Source organism: Danio aesculapii, chromosome 14 (genome assembly GCF_903798145.1).
Source record: "Danio aesculapii chromosome 14, fDanAes4.1, whole genome shotgun sequence".
Classification (NCBI taxonomy): domain Eukaryota; kingdom Metazoa; phylum Chordata; class Actinopteri; order Cypriniformes; family Danionidae; genus Danio; species Danio aesculapii.
This window is the reverse complement of record NC_079448.1, coordinates 17674069-17698586: the sequence shown is the minus strand read 5'-3', so window position 1 is coordinate 17698586 and position 24518 is coordinate 17674069. Positions and strand designations below refer to the sequence as shown.

Below are 24518 nucleotides of genomic sequence, written 5' to 3'. Positions count from 1 at the left end.
AACACAAGGCAGACAGGACACCGGGAACACTGGACAAACTAGGAGAGACAGAGAGCAGATAAGTACAATAAACTGAGATCGAATGCTAGTGATTACCAGGAGGTGTTCACTCAGAGTCTGCTTCGTAGGAACGAGACTGGACACTGAGTGAAGTGAGGTGTGTGCTTATATAGTGACTATAAGTGATTGGGTGCAGCTGTGTGTGGTTAATACTCAGGTGATGGTGATCTTTGCGTGATGCTGGTGGAAGAGCCTGGCCAATCCGTGACATTACCCCCCTCCCCAGGGCCCGCTCCTGAGGGCCTATACCTCCGACGCCGTAGTGGTCTACCACGTCCACGAGGTGCTGGAAACTCGGGGTGATTGGAGTGGAACTCCTCCATAAGTGCAGGATCTAATATATCTGATCTGGGGACCCAAGATCTCTCCTCCGGACCGTATCCTTCCCAGTCGACAAGATATTCCAGCTGACCACCACGACGTCGGGACCGTAGAAGGTCCTTGATCTTGTAGATGGATCCGACTTCCGACATCAGTGGGGGAGGAGGTTCCTCTTCATGGCCAGGCTCTGTGGAGGGAATCAGAGGGTCGTGAAAGGGTTTGAGGAGTGACACGTGGAATGTGGGGTGGATTCTATATTGTGGTGGTAGCTGTCACTTAAACGTGACGGGGTTGACCTGCTCCAGGATGGTGAAGGGACCCACAAATCTGGGACTAAGTTTTAGGGAGGGCAGTCGCAAGCGGATGTCCCTGGTGGAGAGCCAAACTTTCTGCCCCGGCGCATAGCTAGGACCTGGAATCCTCCTCTTGTCGGAGACCTCCTTGGCTCTGCGAACTGCCCTCTGGAGATGGTGATGAGCATCGTCCCAGACCCTCTCGCTCTCCCGGAACCAGTAATCCACTGCGGGGACATCAGAAGGTTCGCCATCCCAGGGAAAGAGTGGAGGTTGGCCAGCCCAGAAACTGGCTCCAGGAGTTTTGATGACCGTGACAGAATGTTCTGAGGAACCGCCCCACTTCTTGTATCTTCCTCTCTGTCTGGCCGTTGGTCTGTGGATGATAGCCAGACGAGAGGCTGACGGTCACACCTAGGAGTCTGAAGAAGGCTTTCCATAGTCTGGAGATGAACTGGGGTCCTCGGTCCGAGACTATATCTTCAGGTACCCCAAAGCATCGGAAGACATGGTTGAATAGGGTTTCGGCGGTTTCTAGGGCTGTGGGTAGACCCTTCAAGGGAATCAGACGGCAGAATTTGGAAAATCGATCGACAATGACTAAAATGCAGGTATTACCTTCCGATGATGGGAGATCTGTCATGAAATCAACTCCTAGGTGTGACCAGGGGCGGTTCGGGATGGGCAAGGGATGGAGTTTACCTGCAGGTAGATGGCGAGGACTCTTCGACATAGCGCACTCTCTACAGCCTTGAACATATCTCCTCACATCCCTCGCCATGTGCGGCCACCAAAAGCGTTGGGATAGCAGCGAGAGGGTGTTGTTGGCCCCGGGATGCCCTGTGCCCAAAGATGTATGGGTGGAATGAATCAGATCTACCCGTTGGTTTTCAGGAATGAAACGACGATTGGGGGGACAGCCCGGCGGAGTCCTGGATTTGGGAGTGGTGACGACTGTAGGAGCGGACCAGGTGATGGGACAGACCGTGATCTGTTCTGGGAGGATTCTGGCTGGGGTCTCCATGATTTCCGGCTGATCATAAATACGGGAAAGTGCGTCCGCTCGGATGTTCTTTGACCCAGGTCGGTAAGATATTGAGAATTGGAATCGGGAGAAGAACAGGGACCATCGTGCCTGACGAGGACAGAGTCTTTTGGCTTCTTTGAGGTACTGGAGATTTTTATGGTCTGTAATCACCTGGAAAGGATGTTTGGCTCCCTCCAGCCAGTGTCGCCATTCTTCCAGGGCAAGCTTGATAGCCAATAGCTCCCGATTTCCGATGTCATAGTTTCTCTCCGCCGGGCTGAGCTTCCTGGAGAAATAGGCACATGGATGGAGTAATGCTGGTGTACCATGATGTTGTGATAATATGGCTCCCACTCCAGTTGTCGAGGCATCTACCTCGACCACGAACGGGATTTCAGGATCGGGGTGAGTCAGGAGTGGAGCTTGAGTGAAGGATTGTTTGAGGGTTTGGAAGGCTGCATCAGCTTCGGGAGGCCAGGAGAGTTTCTTGGGATGGTTCTTAAGTAGGTTGGTCAGCGGAGCGGTAATGATACTGTAGTTGTGGATGAAACGTCTATAGAAATTGGCAAACCCTAGAAATCGTTGGAGTTCTTTAATAGTTATTGGTTTTGGCCAGGAGACAACGGCAGTGACCTTCCCCTCGTCCATGCGAACCCCTTCATGATCAATGATGTACCCCAAGAACTGAACAGACGGTAGGTGGAAGGAGCATTTTTCAGCCTTGAGGTACAATTGATGGTCTCTGAGGGTTTGTAGGACCTCCGCAACATGGTGGCGGTGTTCGGCCTCACTCCGGGAGTAAATCAGGATGTCATCAATGTAGACTATGACGGAGATATGGAGGAACTCCCGGAGGACTTCGTGAATGAAGTTCTGGAATACGGAGGGGGCGTTGACCAGACCATAGGGCATGACCAGGTATTCGTAGTGTCCTGTAGGGGTCACAAACGCCGTCTTCCACTCGTCCCCCTCACGTATTCTGACCAGATTGTAGGCGCTGCGGAGGTCCAACTTCGTAAATATTTTGGCGGATCGGAGTTGTTCCAGGGCCGCAGGGACGAGAGGAAGTGGATACCGGAACTTTATTGTTCCTTGATTCAGAACTCGATAGTCGATGCAAGGACGCAGCCCTCCATCCTTCTTGGCCACAAAGAAAAAGCTTGAGGCAGCGGGTGACGTGGACTGGCGGATATACCCCTGACTCAGTGCTTCCTGAATATACTCCTCCATGGCCTTAGTCTCCGGAAGGGACAACGGGTAGATCCTACCTTTGGGCATAGGAGCGTCTGGCAGCAGGTCTATGGCGCAGTCCCATGGCCGATGTGGAGGTAGCTGGGAAGCTCTCTTGGGGCAAAAAACGTCTTTATATGCGGAGTAGATCTTCGGGATTTGAACGGATCGTTTATCGACTGGACTTTCAACAGACGTGACATAGATGGTAAGGGGTTTCTGAAGTTGAACAGGTAGGTCGGGAAAACATCTGGTTTTGCAGTCTTCACCCCATTTCTTTATTTCTCCTGTGCCCCAAGAGAGGATGGGATCGTGCTTCACCAGCCACGGGCGCCCTAGAATGATGTCCATAGATGCACCCTCCAGAACCAGAAATTGGATCTCCTCCTTGTGGAGCAATCCCACTTGGAGATTGATAGGTTCACATTTGCGATGGATACGTGCCTGGGAATGGATTGCGTTGGTTATGGGTTGGATCTGGTAGACGTGCGTCGAGGCTTCGGTGTTGAGTTGGAGCTGGCGACAGAGGGCGTATGAGATAAAATTTCCAGCTGACCCGGAGTCGATGAGGGCCGTGAATGAAACAGATACAGAAGGGGTAATTAACTGGACATTGGTGGTGAGAGGATGCATTTTTTCAATGGGAGAACTGAACCCACTCACCAAGGGACGTGCTGGACGAATGGGACAGTCCAGCCTGACATGTCCGTCGGCACCACAGTACATACAGAGACCCCGGGTCAGCCTCCTCTGTCGCTCAGTGATGGTGAGTCTACCAGATTCCACGATCATTGGTTCAGGTTCTGGAGGGACTGCTCGCTCTGGCGAACGGAGGAGTGCTTGGGGTGGAAGATCGTGCTGGTAGGTCCTCAGACGATCTGAACAGCGGAGGGATTGTTGGATGAATTTCTCCAACCCCATGGTATCGTCGAGGGCCGCTAGCTGTAGTCGGAGGCTGGGCTCCAGTCCGAACCGGTAGGTGGTGAGGAGAGATCGCTCATTCCATCCGCTAGCAGCAGCCAGAGTACGGAACCGGAGCGCATAATCCTGAGTGGACATGGCTCCCTGTTTGAGATGGTATAACTGTTCTCCAGCTGCTACTTCTGCATCTGCGCGACCAAAAACCTCCTTAAAGTACTTGATGAAAGCTTGAATGGAGCTGGTTACCGGCCCAGACTGTTGCCAGATGGTTTCTGCCCACCGAAGAGCCGATCCAGAGAGAAGGGAGATGATGAATGCGATTTTGGACCGATCTGTGGGATATAACTCAGGTTGCATGGTGAATATTAGAGAACATTGCAAAAGAAATCCATGGCACTCCTCTGCCCCGCCAGAGTAGGGCGCTGGTCGAGCCATGGGACTGGATGAGTGGGTGGACGGTGAAGAAGTGCTCGGTGCTGGTGGTGCTTCGGGAAGTGGAGTAGATGGCAATAAAACTTTCTTCAACGAGTCCACCAACTCTTGAATGGGATCGTGAGTGCTCATGCTGTTGATTGTAGAGGTCCGGTCTTCTGTTATGGGAAGCAGACGGACAAGGAAGGTGAGTGAGTTATTAACGATGTTTATTTACAACATATGAGCACATAAGGAGAACGGAGGAGAAGTGAGTGGAGTCTGGTTGTTTGTAGAGGTCCTTGGTGGAAGGTTGGATGGCTGATACTGAGGGAGACCGAATGCACACACCAGAGGGCTTGCGGGGAAGACAGACTGATGACAAACACAAGGCAGACAGGACACCGGGAACACTGGACAAACTAGGAGAGACAGAGAGCAGATAAGTACAATAAACTGAGATCGAATGCTAGTGATTACCAGGAGGTGTTCACTCAGAGTCCGCTTCGTAGGAACGAGACCGGACACTGAGTGAAGTGAGGTGTGTGCTTATATAGTGACTATAAGTGATTGGGTGCAGCTGTGTGTGGTTAATACTCAGGTGATGGTGATCTTTGCGTGATGCTGGTGGAAGAGCCTGGCCAATCCGTGACACACACACGCAGTGAAATTGTGCAGTTTCTGGCGTTTTTAAGTAGTTGGAGTGTTGTAAATACTCACGCTCGCATCCCTCGCCATAGTAAGCTATGGCGACATAGCACATATGACATAAATGATGTCAGTACATAATTACTGGTTATGATTATTACTGAACCGATACCGAATTGTCCACGTCTGCATTTACGTACTTACGTTTTCTTGTGAGATCAGGCTGGAACGTCCTTATTGTACATCATCAAAACAGGAATTTATAAACCACAGCAAATCTAATACTTTTTATACATTAATTTCATACATTTAATTTTTAAGTTTTTAAAAGTACATTATACCTAAATAATTTCATTGTAACATATACCAGAAACTTTTCAACTATTAAACACTTACAGTATAAATGTCTGCTAGATCTTTCCTGACCTAGCTGCTCGATCATTTTAAAAATAAATAACTAATGGATTTTTTTATGTTTAATGATTTGAGTCATGTAATTCATATTTTGTTCTTAATAAACTTCAGTTAAGGTCACATAGTGCGCTCTGATTTTCACGGAGGGACTTTTCAGGGTGGGAACAATTCAGTGCACTGGAAGAATTGCCCTGATCAGTGCACTAACTACTGAACAAGGGTGCTGATTTTGAAATGCACCCTAAATCAGTTGTCATGACAGAAATAAAAATATGCAGATTATTGTCTTGAGAGGGTTGGATTTAAGCGTATGCTGTATATATGAAAAATATCACACGAGTACAACAGTGATATAGCTAAAAAAAGTTTAAAAAGAAAATCAAACAGTCTCAAAAACCCTGTGAGAAACTACATCTTCTCAGCCATGAATTCACAGCTGAAAATCAAAACAGATGTCATTGCTGATCTAAAAACATCATATTTAAAACTAGTATTTGAATTATTCCCTTGCATCATGGTTGTAATACGTAATGTAATGTAATGTGCATTTATATAGCACATTTATCGTGTATGGCCATTCACCTAAGCGCTTCAGAATCCAAACCTCCACCAGTGTGCAGCATCCACTTGGATGATGCAACAGCAGCCACAGGACAATGGTGCCAGTGCACTCACCACACACCAGCTATTGTGGAGAGTGGAGAGGCACCAGGGTTAAATTCCTACTTTTCTGACTGCAGGGTGACATGGCTGTGGCAAATGCCTTAGTGATGAAAAAACAGAGGATCTTGCTCACAGATTATAAAACAGAAAGGAATAAATCTGGCTGCTGTCTGACCTATTTTTTACCCTTTCATTTTTGTCAATTGGTATTATTTTTAATGTGATATTTTGCAATGAATATTTTGTTTTCCTAACCAATATAATAGCTTTAGATTAGACTGGCTGCAGCAGTAAAATCATGCAGATTTCACATACATACATACATACATACATACATACATACATACATACATACATAGATACATACATACAGATGAAGTCAGAATTATTAGCCCCCCTGTTTTTTTTCCCCAATTTCTGTTTAATGGAGAGAAGATTTTTTTTCAACACATTTCTAAACATAATAGTTTGAAACTCATCTCTAATAACTGATTTATTTTATCTTTGCCATGATGACAGTAAATAAAATTTTACTAGATATTTTTCAAGACACCTCTATACAGCTTAAAGTGACATTTAAAGGCTTAACTAGGTTAATTAGGTTAACTAGGCAGGTTGGGGTAATTAGGCAAGTTATTGTATAACGATAGTTTGTTCTGTAGGCTATCGAAAAAAAATTGCTTAAAGGGACTAAGAATTTTGACCTTAAAATTGATTTAAAAAAATTATATATATATATATATATATATATATATATATATATATATATATATATATATATATATATATATATATATATATATATGCAGGTTTGTTTATGAATCCCATCTTTTGCATAGGAAGTGGCATACACATATTGCAGGTTCTGTTTTGTGCATACACATGGTTAAAAATGAGGCCCAGCCCTTCCCTACAAAATATATTTAGCAGAAAACATTTGTAGGGTGAAAATTGATAAAACTATGGAGATTGTGTAGCATATAAATTCATTGGCTATCTACTTTCAGAGCTTACAGTGCTGTATTTATAGCAGTAGGAGCGTGTGAGTTGTGCTTCAGTGTTGATGTGGCAGTGCTGTGAGTGGCTGCACTTTGACCATGGTAAGAGCTTTTCTGTTCTAACTGTGAGTAGGTGGACTCTCATCCACAGTTCTCTCTCTTTCTCTCTGTCTATGCACTGTATCTTTGTTTTCATCTATCCTGCTACGAGTTATAAAAGGTTTCCATGGGAACTAAATGGAGATCACTCTAATAAAAAAATAAAAAAATATATGGAAAAAAGAGCGAATAGAGAGATGTGGTTAAGGTAGTGCATAGACTGTGATGTGGTGATAGCCAGGGGCAAGATATATAAGGACCAACTTACGATTCTAATGCAGATTACAAATTTGGACAACCACTTTCATCAAAAATGTTAGTGTTTAAATGTAATGAACAGACAAGAAAGCACTTTTAGAAATAAAATAATCCAACACTGACAAATATGTTATTTATAATAGTAGTGAGTAGTGCAGCAGCTGTAGCTACAAGAATCGTGAAAGCGACTGAGATTTTTTGTAGTAGTTGGAAGTAATTGAAATTTTTTTCTATTTGTAAATCACAGATATATTTAAAAAAGAAAATAATTTTAATGATTTCGTCACATACTATATTGTTATTCTATTTAATTTAATTTAATTAGAATCTTAAACAGACCTAAACATTAATAAATGTAAAAAAAACCTTATATACAGTAGCTAAAAATGCCAGAGAACTGACCAGTGCATCGAATGTGAAGAGTATGTGTGTTTGTGAATCAGCTTTCCACAGTAGGCTGTAAAATAACCACAGTATACCAGCACAAAAACACTGGTATTAGACTTCCCCACACAGTTTTATGTTACTTATTCTTTAGCACTCAAAAAGGTCTCAAATGCTTAAATCTGACTTTAAAAAATGTGTAGCACCTGTGTAAACATCTGAAATCTTTATTTGACAAATGCTGACAAGTACACACCAACTTTATCTGCAGTAAAGACAACGACACAAAGCAATACAAATTCAGCGCTCTGTTTAAAGTCCCATTTTCTCGGTTCCAGTGGAAATCTCGCTGAACGGTAAGTTTGTTTAAGATGTCAGATGTCTCACTTCGAATGCAGACAACAGAAAACAGCAGTAGTAATCATCTAACCGTATTTGTAGTAAATATTCAGGTTACTGGGTGAATTCTCTATTGGTAGTGCTGTGTAGGTGGAAGTACGGATACACTGTGTTAAGTCTAACTGGATGCCGCATGATGTCATGTGAAAAGGGTCTGTTGCTGGAAGGGGCTGTGCAATAGTTAAATTATGTTAAATTAATTTTTACATAATGAAAGTCTATTGTAATTTTTAACACTACTACATTTATTATTTACCAAACTGGGAAATAAGCTCAATACAGTTATCATGAAGTAGACTGTGCAACTGTCAAACTGAAACCATTTTTTTCTTTTGTTATTTAAAGAGGGCATAAGTAATATGCACTTATAGGGGAGCACATATACAGCATACACATTGCTTATTATGCACCACACAAGTATCCACAACCAACATCACACAAACATGTATGTATGTATAGTATTGAAAAATAAGTATTGAACACATCACCATTTTTTTCTCAGAAAACATATTTCTAAAGGTTTTGTAGCCTTGGATGTTGGTAATAACCAATGAAATTCACATATATATAAAGAAAACAAAACTGATTAGTTTGCTAATTAAGTTCTGTGCATTCAAATAAAATGACTCAGGGAAAAGTATTGAACACATACAGAAAGGGAGCTGTAGAAAGGCAATAAAAAAACCCAGACAGCAGCTGAAATCTCTCAGTAGTTAGAAAGCAACCATGTCTCCTTCATGATTGTAAATTAATATTTGCTGCTTCAGTTCAACATCTACATTATCAGGATGATGAAGTTGAAACCAGGGTGGACATTGCAGCAAGACAATGATCCAAAACACAGCCAAGGGAACCCTCAAATGGTTTCACAGAAATAAAATCAAGCTGTAGAATGGCCCGGCCAATCACCTGACTGGAATCCAGTAGAAAAAAATAAATATAGATTGCATTTCATAGACCAGACCCACAGAACCATCACGATTTTTACACTCTGTTGAAGTCTGTGAAAACAATCATACTTGAGCTATGCATGTGACTTTATGCATGTGATGCATAAAGCTGCCATGACCAAAAAAAGCCTTTTAAATAAGGTATTAAATATATTGCAGTAGTTCAGTACTTTCTCCATTATTCCATTGTTCTTACACATAACACATTTTTCTAATAGTTTTTTTAAATTGTTTGTTTTTTAATGTTTGTATTGTTTGGGTTTTTAAATAAATCTGGTTTAATTCCATGTCAACAGCTCTTTTAGAAATATTATTCCCAGTAAAAAACACGACGTGTTCAATATGTATTTCCTGCACTGTATATACTCTATATGCACTATACATACATACAATATACAAGGGTTGGACAATGAAACAATGGCCAATGTAGTGTTGAAGGGTTCATGGTAAAATTTGACCAATTTGGTGGCCAGTATTTATTGATCACACATTCCACCAGTAAGAGTAGAGTGTGAAGGTTTAATAAGGAGGGTTTTGCTTTGCATATTGTAATGCACACAACATTATGGAGACAAATGTGGACAAATTGTTGGCATGCATCTCCTTGGCATATCTGTGACAAGACAGCAAGTCTTAGTGATGTATTAAGAGCCACGGTATCCAGGGTAATGTCAGTATACCACTAAGAAGGATGAACCACATCCAACAGGAGTAACTGTCGACACACTAGAAAAATAAAAGGGATGTCTGAGTGCTAACCCGGATTTTATCCAAAAATCTTAAAAGAACAACTGCCCAACTCAGTTTAGAATTAAATGTGCACCTCAACTCTCCTGTTTTCCCCAAAAGTGTTCTTCGGAAGATCCATAGGATCAATATACATGGCCGGACTGCTATAGCCAAACCTTTTGTCACTTGTGCCATTGCCAAACCTCAGTTTTAATAATGGCAGAAGCTAAAATCTTGGGTTGTCGACAATGTGAAACGTGTATTGTTCTCTAATGAGTCCACCCTCACTGTTTTTCCCACATCCAGGAGAGTTATGGTGTGAAGAAGCCTCAAAGATGCGTACCACTCAAACTGTTGCATGCCCAGAGTGAAGCATGGGGGTGGATCAATGATGGGTTGGGGTGTAATAACATGACATTCCCTAGGCCCAATACTTGTGACAGATGAGCACATCATTGCCAAGGACTACCGAACCGTTCTGGAGGACCATATGCATCCAATGGTTCAAAAATTGTATCCTGAAGGCAGTACCATGTATCAGGATTATAATGCACTGATGCACACAGCAAGACTGGTGACAGAGTGGTTTGATGAGCATGAAAGTGAAGTTAGACATCTCCCCTGGTCTGCATAGTCATCGAATCTAAATAGTTTAGAGCCATTTTGGGGCGCTTTGGGGTCATTAAACTATTTAATTAAACTATTTAATTATGTCTAAACTATTTAATTATGTACAGTAGTCAACATTTGAAATTTTTAAGCAACATTAAGCAATATTTTTTCCTGATTGTTTACAACAATCACTGTTATACAATGAATTGCCTAATTAGCCTAACTTGCCTAATTATCCTAGTTAAGCCTTTAAAGTGTACTTAAGCTGACACGTGGAGAACATGCTCTACACAGACCTTCTTGTTGTGAGGCGACAATGCTAACCACTGAGCCACCATGCCATCCTTATTAGAAATTTGTTATTAAAACTATTATTTTCAGAAATGTGCTGATCTTGGGGAAAAATATACAGGAGGCTAATAATTCAGGACCTTCAACTGTGTGTGTGTGTGTATATATATATATATATATATATATATATATATATATATATATATATATATATATATATATATATTACTTGAAGAGTGTTCGCAGAACCTTTTTCCAAAAAGTAATAAAAAATGGACCTACAAAGAACTTTCTTATGTATTCCCAAATGTTAACCAAGTGGGATCACTGGGGAAACACTGAACTAAACTAAACTAAACTCTCAGTCTACTCTACAGTTTATCCTGAGTTTGTGATTAGTTTAAAAGCAAGAATGTTATCGTCACTGCTATCATGAGTTTATTTAAAACCTGAGATATGTCATTGATGGCTCCGCCCTGTGTGTTTGACCATCCTTCTGGGTATAATATGTTTTCAGTGATAATAGGGCAGTGAACGTTTTCTCTCTAAATTGGTTGAACACTTGTGTAGTGTTCAATTTACTACCCTTTTGTTATGTTTGTGGCTGTTTTTGCCCCATTGAGTTCTTTTATAATGACATTTTTTGATTGCAAAGCCATGACAACATATAATTTTTGATATTTCACAAAGCATTTTCCCAAAAAATGAGTTAAAAAAGATCTGTGACCAAAAGTCTTTCCATTCACTGAAACACAGAGAAAGTTGTGGCCAAATTAAGATTCACAATCACCCCAGAGTGGATGAAAACATCCCCAAGAAGGGTCTTTAATCTGTATTTTGTAGACTGAATTGCAGCTATTGCTGTGGCGCACAGGTGAATATTACTCCCAAGATTATTTCTGTGTCCATGTTAGCTCCAGTGCTTGTATTGAATTTTTTAGGAGTGTTTGTTTTCTCAATATTTGAGACCAAGTCTGCATTGCTGGTTATTGCTCGCTGTTCTGCTGCGTCATTACCGCTGTCTGTTCCGGCTTCTTCCCGGCTCTGCTTTACTGCTGTCTCTAACTACGCTGATGTTTGCTGTCTGAAGTGCTGTGTGCTCTGCTTGTGATTTTTCTTTTGTTTGTTTTTATATATTCTTTGGACCATTTGGTCAATTTTTCTGTGGTTTTGTAGAGTTTGTCACCATTTGTCCTGGAACCAATGCTCTGAAGTGCCTCTAAGAAATGTACACAAATGGAAGGTTGATTTATGCCTGTGTTTTTATTTCTTTATTCTTATTATTTGATTGTATTTTGGACATTTGTATTTATTGTTTATAATAGGGGTTTTCAACCTTTTAGGACACCCCACCACCCCCCACCCCTCGGTTTGTCCAATTTTACTCGCGTACCCCCACCAGCCCTCGCCCAAGCCAAAATTTTGATGTATGTGCAAACATCATTCACATATTACTTGCTGAAGTGCGTATAATAATTACATTGAAAGACAAATATATAGCTTACCTGATTCAGTGTGATGACTGAACCTGTTTCTGTGAGGACAGCATGCTAATTCGTGGTTGGGCGGTGTGGTTGAGTCTAACATTGAGCATGTTTACATGGACACCAATACTCAGATTTTAATATAAGATGATACTCTGATTAAGAGTCTACCATGTAAACAGCGATTTTTGATTACCTTAATCCAAGTCATATATTGAACTAAACAGAAATAGAATTATGACATGTGGAGTTTACATATATTAGTGGTATTATTGAAGTAAACACTGTCATGTAGAGGACATTTTGCAACAAGATCCACACACACGGCTGTCAGTAAAGGAAAGCAGACACACACACCGTGAAATGCAGAATAATTTTTTTTTTCATTCGGCCTGCGATACTAAATTCCATTAAAACAACACTCTTCACCAGTCATTCGATTCACTGTCATTCGTTTTAAAAAGCCACTGGTGCATTTTATTTGTATATATTTTACTCGAACGCATTAACTCTACATGTGCCTGTTAAGTAGCTGTGGAACAATAATCAGATTCACTCCAGTGAATGCATAAAAAGTGCCATCATAATTTACTCAAATGCAGCGTCAAATCCTCGCACCCCCCCTTAATATGTGTTGGTACCCCACTGGTGAGGCACGCCCCACAGGTCATGAATACAATTCATCATTGCTGCCCCATTTTAAAGAGCCCCTATTGTGGGTTTTTGGAAATGACCTTCCATGTAGTGTGTAACACAGCTCAGTGAAGTGAAATATCCAGCTAAGGCTTAAATCTAAGAGTGGACAGTTTTTAAAACTATTGATTCATCTAAAAAAAGAGTCGACTCATAGTGGTTAGAATGAATCGTCTTCATAATGAGTCTTTAGCCGTTTAGGCATGACGTGGCTACGAAACATAAGCCCCACCCAATTGTTGGGCAAAGCAGAGTACAGGTAAGCCCTGAGAACATATAACACCTCACGCAAGAGGTGCCACAGCAATGATTGCAAATAGAAATGATCCACAGCTGAGAAGGGAGAAAAGCTCCAAAATGAAAGATAATTAATGAAATCAGACCTGGCCCATGACACATTTTATAAGTGTAAGTAAATGGCTGTCTCCTTGTTTACTCTAGCTTGCAAATTATGTATTTAATTGTGTTTGGTTACTTGTAACCGCTTTTACTGTATTAGGTTAACTCTTTATATTCTCATATCGCATCCAATGCCACGTTGAAAACGCGATGCGTGTCGCTTTGTTTACGTATTTAAATGCGTTTGTGAGCTCGTGTTCCACTGCCTTTGTCGTTGCTATGGCCACTGTCAGCGGATCCTACACAAGTGCGGCGGTCAAGGTTTGAAATAGTTTAGCTTTTGCTGCTGTGTGGATTAATACTGAATGTGTATCATAGTTAAGAATGGAGCAATATCATGGTGTTTAACTACACTGCTTTTTGGGGGAAAGGTGTCTGAATAACACTGTTGAGTAAGTTTACTATGAAGCGTGTTTCGGGCGTCCGCTGCGATCAGATCCTATACCAATGTTGGGGATCCGGGGCTTGACAAACCGCGCTGGGCATTTTAGTGTCTCGCGCTGAACACTGTTGACCGATTACAACAGGCTCATAGGTCCGATCAGTGCAGATTAGCTTCATGCTAAGGAGGGGTTTGGGAACAAATGAATCGCCGAACAATTCATAAGGGAGTTGTTGAGATAATTAGGCAAAATATATTAATATTATAAGACCATAAAAGTGTTTTTTGACCTTGCATGCATATCAGTATGTTGTTGGAGACCCATATAACCGAAATATGACCCTTTTAAATGTATAATAGGTGCTCTTTAAAAACTATTTGTCATTAAATTAACTTTCATGTTTGTGTGTGCGCACACACTCTTTATTGCAGACTACAGGGCCATTGAGTAAGTAGAGTAGCTGTTACCCTGGTGGTGGTGTATGATACACTGTGTTATTTGAATTTCACAAGGTGTGAGGACATAGCCTGTCTTTGTGTTTCACTCATTGGCAGCTGGCCTACACCACTCCAGGTAGCCCTATCAGATGCAAAGAGCTTAGTGCAATTTTTATAGCCAGTGCTTTTAAATAATTTGTCACCTTAAGTTTGTGGTCTGAGTAAGATTATTAGTAATATTCTGAGTAAGATTATTAGTAATAAACTAAAAAAAAAACTAAAACACAAAGACAGGCTATGTCCTCACACCTTGTGAAATTCAAATAACACAGTGTATCATACACCACCACCAGGGTAACAGCTACTCTACTTATTTATTATTAGTAGTAGCAGTAATAGTATTTGTAAGTTGCATCCACATACAGGTGAAATCAGAATTATTAGCCCACCTTTGATTTTTTTTTTCTTTTTTAATTATTTCCCAAATTATGTTTAACAGAGCAAGGAAATTTTCACAGTATGTCTGATAATATTGTTTCTTCTGGAGAAAGTTTTATATGTTTTATTTTGGCTAGATTAAATTTTTTTTTTTATTATTTTAAAAACCATTTAAGGTCAAAATTATTAGCCCCTTTAAGCTATATATTTTTTCTAAAGAACAAACCATCATTGTACTATAACTTGCCTAATTACCCTAACCTGCCTAGTTAACCTAGTTAAGCCTTTAAATGTCACTTTAAGCTGTATAGAAGTGTGTTAAAAATATCTAGTAAAATATTATTTACTGTCATCATGGCAAAGATAAAATAAATCAGTTACTAGAAATGAGTTATTAAAACTATTATGTTTAGAAATGTATTTAAAAAATCTTCTCTCTGTTCTCTCCGAAATTGAGCCTCTGAATTGAAGCTCCTGATGTTTGTGGAGTTGTTTAATGATCTCTGCTGAGATCTTGAGAAATAAAAGTTTTATTGTGTATTTATTTTTATTAATAATTATTTTATTTAGAGTTTTATTTTCAGTTGATTTCATCTTCGGTTTTGGATGTCATTTGTGTTATATGGTCTTGTTTTTCTTTCCTTCAGTGATTCTGCTTGTTAACAGTTGTTCATAAATAATTATTAATCCTCCTTTAATTAGACACTTAATTATCTCATTAACGTCATAACTGCCTGAGTGTTCAACCCGACACTAGTGAGAATTTTGCTCTGGGATTCGAGGGGTTAAATGTGTTTGATGAAAAATACAGATTGTGGAATGTGTTTTTAACAGAAATATTCTGTAAACTGAATTTATGAATGTAAAATTTTAAAAACAGTAGATTACTGGCAACCACAGCTGCCGGTATTTTCCCGTAAATTAAAAAAAAAACAAAACAGCAAAATACTGTAAAACGTTTTTTTGTGTCACCATTGTGGATCCTAGCATCTGTGTGCAAGTCCAAGATGAACTAAAGGTATCTGATGTTATGCTGCATCTTCTTATGTTTAAATGTAACTGTGTAGTTACTAATGCAGTGAAAATCTGTTTGTTAATTGCAATCACACATGAACACATTACTGCATTTAATGACTTTACATTTTTGTGCACTAAGCTATGTTTTTGTGAATGGAACATTGTATCAGTTCATGAAATACGGTTATTTTCCGTAAATCTAACAGTTCCATAAAATGTCTGTATTACGGAAAAATCCTGGCAACCACAGCTGCTGGTGTTTTTCTGTGAATTTAACAGATTTTTTAACAGTGTATACAACGACATGTTAAAGATTTTTGGCTAAAATCACGAGCCCGTCAACTTAATTATAATTAGTAAAAACAGCCAGGGAGTGCTTTCTCTTTCTGTGTTTTCTGTCAACGTGAAAAAAAGCAGCTGAATCTCCACGAATATTTGCTTCACAGACACAAGAGACATGCCTGTATAAAGCCTGAAATGTGCATTTTTTTAATTTAAATTTTGAAAACCAATGTTGTCTGGATTAGTAATACGTATGGAAAAATGTAATACAGAATTCTCTGTCTGAGCTCATTAGCCTGCTAATTAGTTCCCGCCTTCGGCGTTCAAACACAAATCATGAAGACAGCCACTTTGTGAGCACTTTTACGCTGGTTATTGAGGTTTGTTGTGTTACCTTGGGACGTTTGGACTGAACAGGAGCACAAGATTCTACCTGATCAACATCATATTCCTCGAAAAAAAGGCTTGCAATCAAGACACAGTCATGTCATGCTTGTTATGCAGTACAATCCATAAACTCTGCTCATTTAAAAAAGGCTGGGTCTTCATACTGTAAAATCAGGAGAAAAATTATTTACTGATTGTGAGTAACAAATATCATTATACAGAAGTCAGAATTATTAGCCCCCTTTGATTTTTTTTCTTTTTTAAATATTCCCCAAATTATGTTAAACAGAGCAAGGAAATTTACACAGTTTGTCAATTTTTTTTTCTTCTGTAGAAAATCTTATTTCAGCTACAATAAAAGCAGTTTTTAATTTTTTTAAAAACATTTTTAAGATCAAAATTGTTAGCCTCTTTAAGCTATATATTTTTTCGATAATCTACAGAATAAGCCATCATTATTCAATAACTTACCTAATTACCCTAACCTGCCTAGTTACCCTAATTAACCTATAAGCCTTTAAATTTCCCTTAAGGCTGTAAAGAAATGTCTTGATAAATATCTAGTAAAATATTCTGTACTGTCATCATGGCAAAGATGAAATAAATCAGTTACTAGAGATGAGCTATTAAAACTATTATGTTTAGAAATGTGTTGAAAAAATCTCTCCGTTAAACAGAAATTGGGGGTAAAAATAAACAGATGGGCTAATAATTCAGGGGGCTAATAATTCTGACTTCAACTGTATATTACTCTCTATATATTCACTTTTTTATCTAACTGATGACAACAGTTCATCTAGCACTGGATCAGCACCAAAACTAATTCAGAGAAAGATATATTTGAGACCTGTTTCAAAAATTCAACACTGTTTCAACATTGAAGAATTTGTTTTTGAAAGGTGAATGTTTTAAAATACTTCATGTACACTTGAGCCAGGATATACTTTTCCCAGAAAAAGAGTTCATGTTTGGCTAAATAGATTGCCACACCAGCTTAGTATTTATCTGCCGTTAGACAAAACCTCTGGCTGTATATTCGTAACTGCAATAATTTCTTTATTATTTTTTTTTTCATATTGATCATTCAGTGTTATATAATTGAACTATTTAATTCACATTTCGAATGTGTTCCTTGTACTTGTACTCCAAATGTACTTGCACAAACAAAGTAGCTTATTTATTTAGCATGTGAAATGCAAATGCTTAATTTTTAATGTTCTGTACATGTTGGCTTTAACATGCCATGAGGAAAATTTCTTGAATGTTGACTAACTAGTCATGACAAATTGTGGAGTGCTATTCCTTTATAGTGATCGTCGTCCATAGCAATGTTAAATAATATACTTCTCATCTGGCAATGACACAGTTCTTGCCATGTTGCATCTCTCTTACCCTTTGGTTGTGATTTAAAAAGACATCAGTGTAATTTATTGTAATTTTTTGGAAATTATTTCCATGTTCATCTTTTTGCAATGGATCTTCGGAAAGTGTAGTGGATTATAAAATTATAATAAACAGGTTTAATCTATTAATCAAGTCAACATCTGTTATAATATTGTGGTATGACTGTTCTCTATAGATGTAAATGTATTTTAATTTTCATAAATTGTCAATAATCTCACTGGTGGCAAATTTACAGAACTTTTGTAATATAAATTGTCAACTCCAATCAATATTTTGTGTCCAACAATTTAGTTGCATGGGAAGTAGTTTTGTAATATGTTAAATTCATTTTGTAGTAACTACCCTGTAAAAAAATCCTGGTTGCCTTTAATTTTTAAGCTGAATCAAATTAACCAAATTAATGAATTCAGTGATATCATGATATGAAATATGAATAATGAAATACAGGCAAACTCTAAGCAGCCATCAGGTGGAATGTTATAAAATATGAGCCACTGAATAATTAACTCAAACCCCCTGGTCATTCATTCAAACCCCTGGTCTAGTGAATAATTATTTATTTTGTCATCCTACAATGGAGTCTGAAAACCATGTCATCCAATCTTTTTGGAATTGTCAGTGAGAGCACATAACACATTTTATACAAAAACAAATAAATAAAAATTGCAAAACTATGCAAATTAGGATCACTGACTATATGAATAGATTGTTTAATCTTTGAATTAATTTAAAAACACTAAACTAGTTAGTAGTGAAACACTGCTTTGGCTATGTTCTGTTTTTGTTTGTTAAATAAAACAATGCAAATACAGTCAACAACTTATTTACATTGTGTGCTTTTTTATAAGTTGTTTCAATTTTAAGACTTAAGACTCAAGTCTTTAAAAAACGAAAAAGGTTTTATCTACAAACTCTAACTCTAGCTTGTAAGGTTCTTTCTGTGAGCCAATCAGCATATCGAATGCTTGCACAAGGACCAATCAGGGTAATTTTCCAGGTCATTCCACCTAACTACTATGTTGTTAAAATAAATTTAAATTCTATGTGTAATATTTTTATCTGTGTATATATAGTCAGTGAAACATTTTTTAGAATTTATTAAACTTTGTTAAACAATTCATTTGCACATTGTCTGTTTCCTTTTAAAGTCACTAAATCTTATATAAGTCATTGAATGGCAAATTATTAATTTAATTAATTTATTACAACAATAAATATTACCATATTAATTACATAAAATTAACATCTGTTCTACAAAAAATATTCAACACAACCTTATATACCTTAAACAAGAAAAAATATTCATCCTAAAACAACAAATAAATGTTATAAAAGCAAAAATTTACTTTCTAAAACAAATATCGTTACAACACCAATTTGTTTTTATTATTAAATTAATTAGCAGACTGATTGTATTACTTAAAAGTAATGCTTCAAATAATGATATGCCAGATAGAACCTTATAATTCCGAGTGGAAAATGACCTTTAAGAATTAGAAGCTTCTATTTGCAGTTTTTTTTTTAACCCAATTTGCAAATTTAAATGAATTTTGATCATTTACATTTAGAATACATAGGGTCTCTGCCATGTTAATGTATGTAAAAAAAAATGTTACACATATTGTTTTCTAACATTTTGAAGCTCAATATCTCAAAATCATTTAGAAGGCATAGAACCTTATAATTCCAAGGCAACAAAATGTCACTGTCACACTCATGATCATGCAATGTAAGCACCTTGCCTATATCAAATGTCACTAGTATTAAAAACATAATATAAAAATTAGGTAACCCTTTATTTTAATGGTCCATTTTGAGTATTCATAAACTGTCTGCTTAATATCTGTTGATACTGCTGCTAAACAGACTTTTAACTGACAATAAAAAACTTTGCAAGTACATGTTAACTTACACTATCCCCAACCCAAACCCCAACATAACAGTCTTCTTATAATCTATTGAGAATTAGTTGGCATGTAGATGTAATGTAACTTAAATTCAACAAAATCTAAATGAAGTGACTAAAAATTATTCAAAAAATCAGTACTTTAATCATTGCTTTTTTTATACTGAATGTTATTCTCAAGAAAGCTTGAGTACTCATGATCATGAATTAAAAAGTGAAAGCAAAAAGTAAGCATGCATTTTGATATTGGTTCCCTGATTTTTATATAACGTGTGAGGGGGATATGATGACTGTATAACATTGTTTTAATTTTTAAATTAAATTATAAAACAGTATAACTTTTTTAAACCTCTTCAAAAGCTTTTTAGATAATATAAAGGATTGTAGCTTGCCAGACTGCATGATCATGGTCCCCATTTCACACTGTAAGATCTCAGTTATCCTAATGTTAGACTGAACAATGAAGAAGCACCAGACAGTATCACGCAAGAAAACTGACCCTATGTTGGATGTCATCCATCAATCTTATGCCTCAATAATAAAACCAGAAAAATTAACTGTTTTGACATTTTTCCCTTTGTTTTTAAAGTTCGTCAGATAAGGTGCTCCTAATGGTTCTTTGCTCACTGTAGCTGAAGTCACACTGCAGGAAGATGACACAGCCAGAACCTCACTGGAGGAAAAATTTGATCGCAATGGCAAATAAGTGGCTGTCAGTAAACATGTAAAACCAATGATAAAAGGTCACAGATTTTAGCCTCAGTTTTCAGGAATCTTTTAGTATTTAGAATTTGTTTCCGATGATCAAATTGTGCCTAAAACTGCAGAGTGTGAACAGGGCTTAAGGAAAAATAGTAAATTGCTTAGATGAAAACTGAATCAAACAGACACTTTCCAAGGTTTGTGTCGTTGGCTATTCACTGCTCCATAAGTCTAAAGAAAAACTCTTGACCAAATCCTGAAGTGAAAGAGGACGTTTAAGAAAGTGTCAGTTTTTTAAACATCTCTAAATGTTCTCTGAAAACGCAAAGTTTCTTAAACTAGCTTTGTGAAACAGAACACTGGTTGTGTCTTACCCACACAGCAAAATATTCTTGGAACGTCGAACACTCAATGCTATGTTTGTAGGATTTGTAGCATTAGTTACATTAGCATTAGCTACATTAGGATCAAGCAGCAGCAATAGTAACATCCTAGGCAATGCTGATGTGTTTAGTTAACAGTTAAAGGGTGGTGAACCAAACAATGACTGTAGTAATCAGGCAAACAAGAAACAGTCTAAAATCATACACAAGCACAGTAAAAGTAAAAATCTGACACATGAATGTAAAGGTAATGTAAGGTTTTTTTTTTTTAATGCGATGTGTCATGTTGTTGTAAATACAAACATATACACCATATCCTGTCTGTGTCTTTGTTATAACTTGACATGACCAAGAAACACAACTTGACATAAATCTATCATAAACATGACAGCAAATGTATTCTCAAATGAGAAACAACATAGCTTTATGGCTAAACATTACATTCAACTGTCAAGTAGTTGGTTTGACATTGATTGTAATGAGGCTTGTCATGAATATTTTTCTGATCATTTTTTTTAGTGGAACAAACTGAATTTATCATTAAAATTGTAATTAAAATTGTGAATACTCTGTCAAATAACTTTAAAACAGCATCATTATTTTTCTTGATCTCACATACATTGGTACAAATTTAGGTTGTCATTAATATGAATTTTTTTTTTATTTCAGAATGTTTTTTTAATTCCTTCAACAGAAGATCAGATAATAGACACAAAATTAACAGGTGTTAGGGCAATAAAATACATTATTATTATTAATAATAATGAGGCGACGTGGTGCCGCAGTTTGTAGCACGTTCGCCTCACAGCAAGTCACTGGTTCAAGTCTCGAATGGGTCAGTTGGCGTTTCTGTGTGGAGTTTGCATGTTCTCTCTGTGTTCGTGTGGGTTTCCTCCAGGTGCTCCGGTTTCCCCCACAAGAACAAAGACATGTGGTATAGGTGAATTGGGTAAGCTAAATTGTTCATAGTGTATGAGTGCGTATGGATGTTTCCCAGTGATGAGTTGCAGCTGGAAGGGCATCCGCTGCGTAAGACGTGCTGAATAAGTTGGTGGTTCATTCCACTGTGGCAACCACAGATTAATAAAGGGACTAAGCCAAAAAAAAAAATTATTGAATGAATTAATAATAATTATAATAATAATCGATAAAATGTTAATGTTACTGCCTGTCAACTTGACACTTATGTAAAGATGCATTTTGCAATCATCACTGACAGATGGTATATGATAAAGTTATATATTAAATAAATCAAACTGCTTCCACTAGACGAACAGCAGACATAAGAGCAAATCAGTCACTGAATATGAAGGACATGATGGTGCAATTTTGGATTCCCAGTCAAATTCCACACTTAATGGTTAAAGTATAGAAAGATAAAATCACTTCATTATAATGCCTATCAATTCTCAATGTGCAGAAATAAGGAGTTCCAAAACACATCATTTATCCATGTCAGAGATCAAAATTTCCCTTACAGTAAAATAATGCAACTCTTTCCATTTTAAACTGAGATTCCATGAAAGATTACCAGAGACTCGTCTTCAAAATTCAAGCATCGTTATTATTCATACCGATGGTAAAAAGCAAATGTAAACACAGCTGATTAGTCAACAGAACCCTGCTGTTTAGCTAGTTGAAATGCAATGTGTAAATCTTTCAACACAGCTAAACCTGCAGAGGAGAGACCCTTAAACCCTCACCACAAGGGCTTTTACAAAACCCCAGCTATTTGCAAATTAAGCATTTCCTCAGTCATTGTGAATGTAATGCCTCCTAACTCAGTATTCCAGTTCTATGAATGTATGGCAAGCTCAAGTGCAAGGCGATGTCCACTTGTCAGAGCTAAACGATGATATTGTTGACATTGTTTGGTTGGAATTCTTTGACAAGATTTGTGAGTTTCCATTATGGTTATGCAAGAGGAAGACTATGGCTCACAATGCTGTCGATTTGAAAATAAATTAGATAAATTTGCTTAAGGCATAGAACGTTTTGTGTGTGTGTGTGTGTGTGTGTGTGTGTGTGTCTGCTTTGCAACACGCACTGAATTTTAATGAGGATCTTTCTCAGCATCCCCAGTGCATGAGTTTCAAATACATGAATCTCTGTTGTATTATCAAACTTCGCTCAAACACCGCCACACAAACATGTCAACATAACAACACTATTACTCATCAAGAACAAAAGGGATGCAAAGCCCGCACTCCTCTGTAAAGCATATTGTTGATCCTTTTAAAGGTTAGGTCTGTTGAATTAGGTAGTTAAATGAAATTTGAACCTTACCTGTGTTTGAAGTAGCTTTTTCATGCAGCAGCCAGTGTCAGCCCAACCAGTCATTCCCTCCTATTTGAGTAGCTCGAGAGCTTGCTGGCAGTTGCACAAGTGGAGGTTCACAGTGAGCTCTTTCCCATTCACCCAGGTCATTGCAGCTGGCCCCGGTGTCTTCTCGAACAGACAGGGGGATGGGCGGCTGCTCAGACCTCTCACATCTCTGACAGATCCCTGCAGTGTATGTTCACTCTCAGTAACCGCTGGATGGAACTTTTTCCTGTATTCTCCACCTCACTGGGTTTGCATACATTTCCTTTTGTGAGATCCGACGAGTGTGACTGAGATGCGGGGAGGAATAGAGCATGAATGCAGGAGAGGAGGAGAGAAAGGGAGGTAGAGAGAGAGAGCGAGAGGGAGGGTGCAGGCGAGAGATGCTTCATTTATTGGCATAAATCAGGAGGGGAGAGGAGGGTCTGTGGAGACAGCACAGTACATGTCAGTCACATCCACATTAGAACAAACGTGTGTGCTCGTTCTAACACACATAGACATACGCTATTATGGGTATTAACATTGCTTTGCTATCATGCTGGCTTTCCCTATCTTTCCTTGTGTCGCGGCACTGCTTGTACTAGCAGAAGGCATATACGTGCCAAGACTGGATAATCAATCTCATACACGGGCATGCATGCAGGAAATGCACTGAGGCAAAAAGGTTGTATCTCCCCAGGAGTAAATTTACAATTAAGTCTTCCATGGGGAATGTGGCATGTGAAATGTATCCTGCAGTCTTATCTTTGAAAACCTATTGGGAGAGGAAAGAAAGAACACTGGATTGTTAATGAAATAACCCAACAAAGTAGCAGTGCTAAATACTCAAACCAGTGCTGGATAGTGTTGTACAGATACTCTGAGTGAGGTCATCTGGGGCCTCATATATCGGCGCTGCGTACCCACAAAAATTTTGCGTACGCCAGGTTTCACACTCACGTTTGGATTTACTAATGATGAAATTAACGTGAGAATCTGCGCTGGTCCACGCCAACTTCATGTCTGGTGTACGTGTATTTCTTGTGTGTGTTTGTTTTATTTCCATTGGCGACTCCTAGAGGCAATTATGTTAAATTGCACACTACAAAGTATTGCATCAACACATGTAAAAAACATTGCTATTAATTTATAATTGAGAAAATTGGTTAATTGACAAAAATTTTTTTTTACCAATTATGTAATTTAGAACATATAAAAAGATTTGCAAATATATACAACCCTTGGTCTATGGCAAGAGCAGTGTTGGCCTTATTAGAGGCCATTCTCAATGGTCGAATCTGAATTGAACGCATTTTTTAGGGATCACAGTTATTTTCTGGCCCAGGATGATGACTGGCTTATTAGCCGTTTCAGATTTCAGATTTAAAGATAATATTCCAGCTAAGTTTTATTTTATTTTATTGAGCGTAATTATTTAACTGCATAGCAGGAGACCACGGTTTTCCATTAAAGATGTGGCTATTAACCCCCCTCAACAACGCACAAACTGACCAAAAGCGCAGATACAATGATGCCCATTCTTGCACTCAGTTGTAGAGCAGATTGGGCAACTGAAATGCATGTGGTGCTG

The 24518-nt window shown here is 38.3% G+C and overlaps 1 protein-coding gene across 1 annotated transcript in view; it reads right to left on the bottom strand.

The window, feature by feature from the left end:
- Nucleotides 1-23222, bottom strand: part of frmpd3 (FERM and PDZ domain containing 3) — a 225112-nt gene extending 201890 nt beyond the window's left edge. The window contains exon 1 of the mRNA XM_056472194.1: nt 22910-23222. The gene's annotated coding sequence lies outside the window, so the exon portion shown is untranslated. The remainder of the gene's footprint in view (nt 1-22909) is intronic.
- Nucleotides 23223-24518: the final 1296 nt, after the last annotated feature.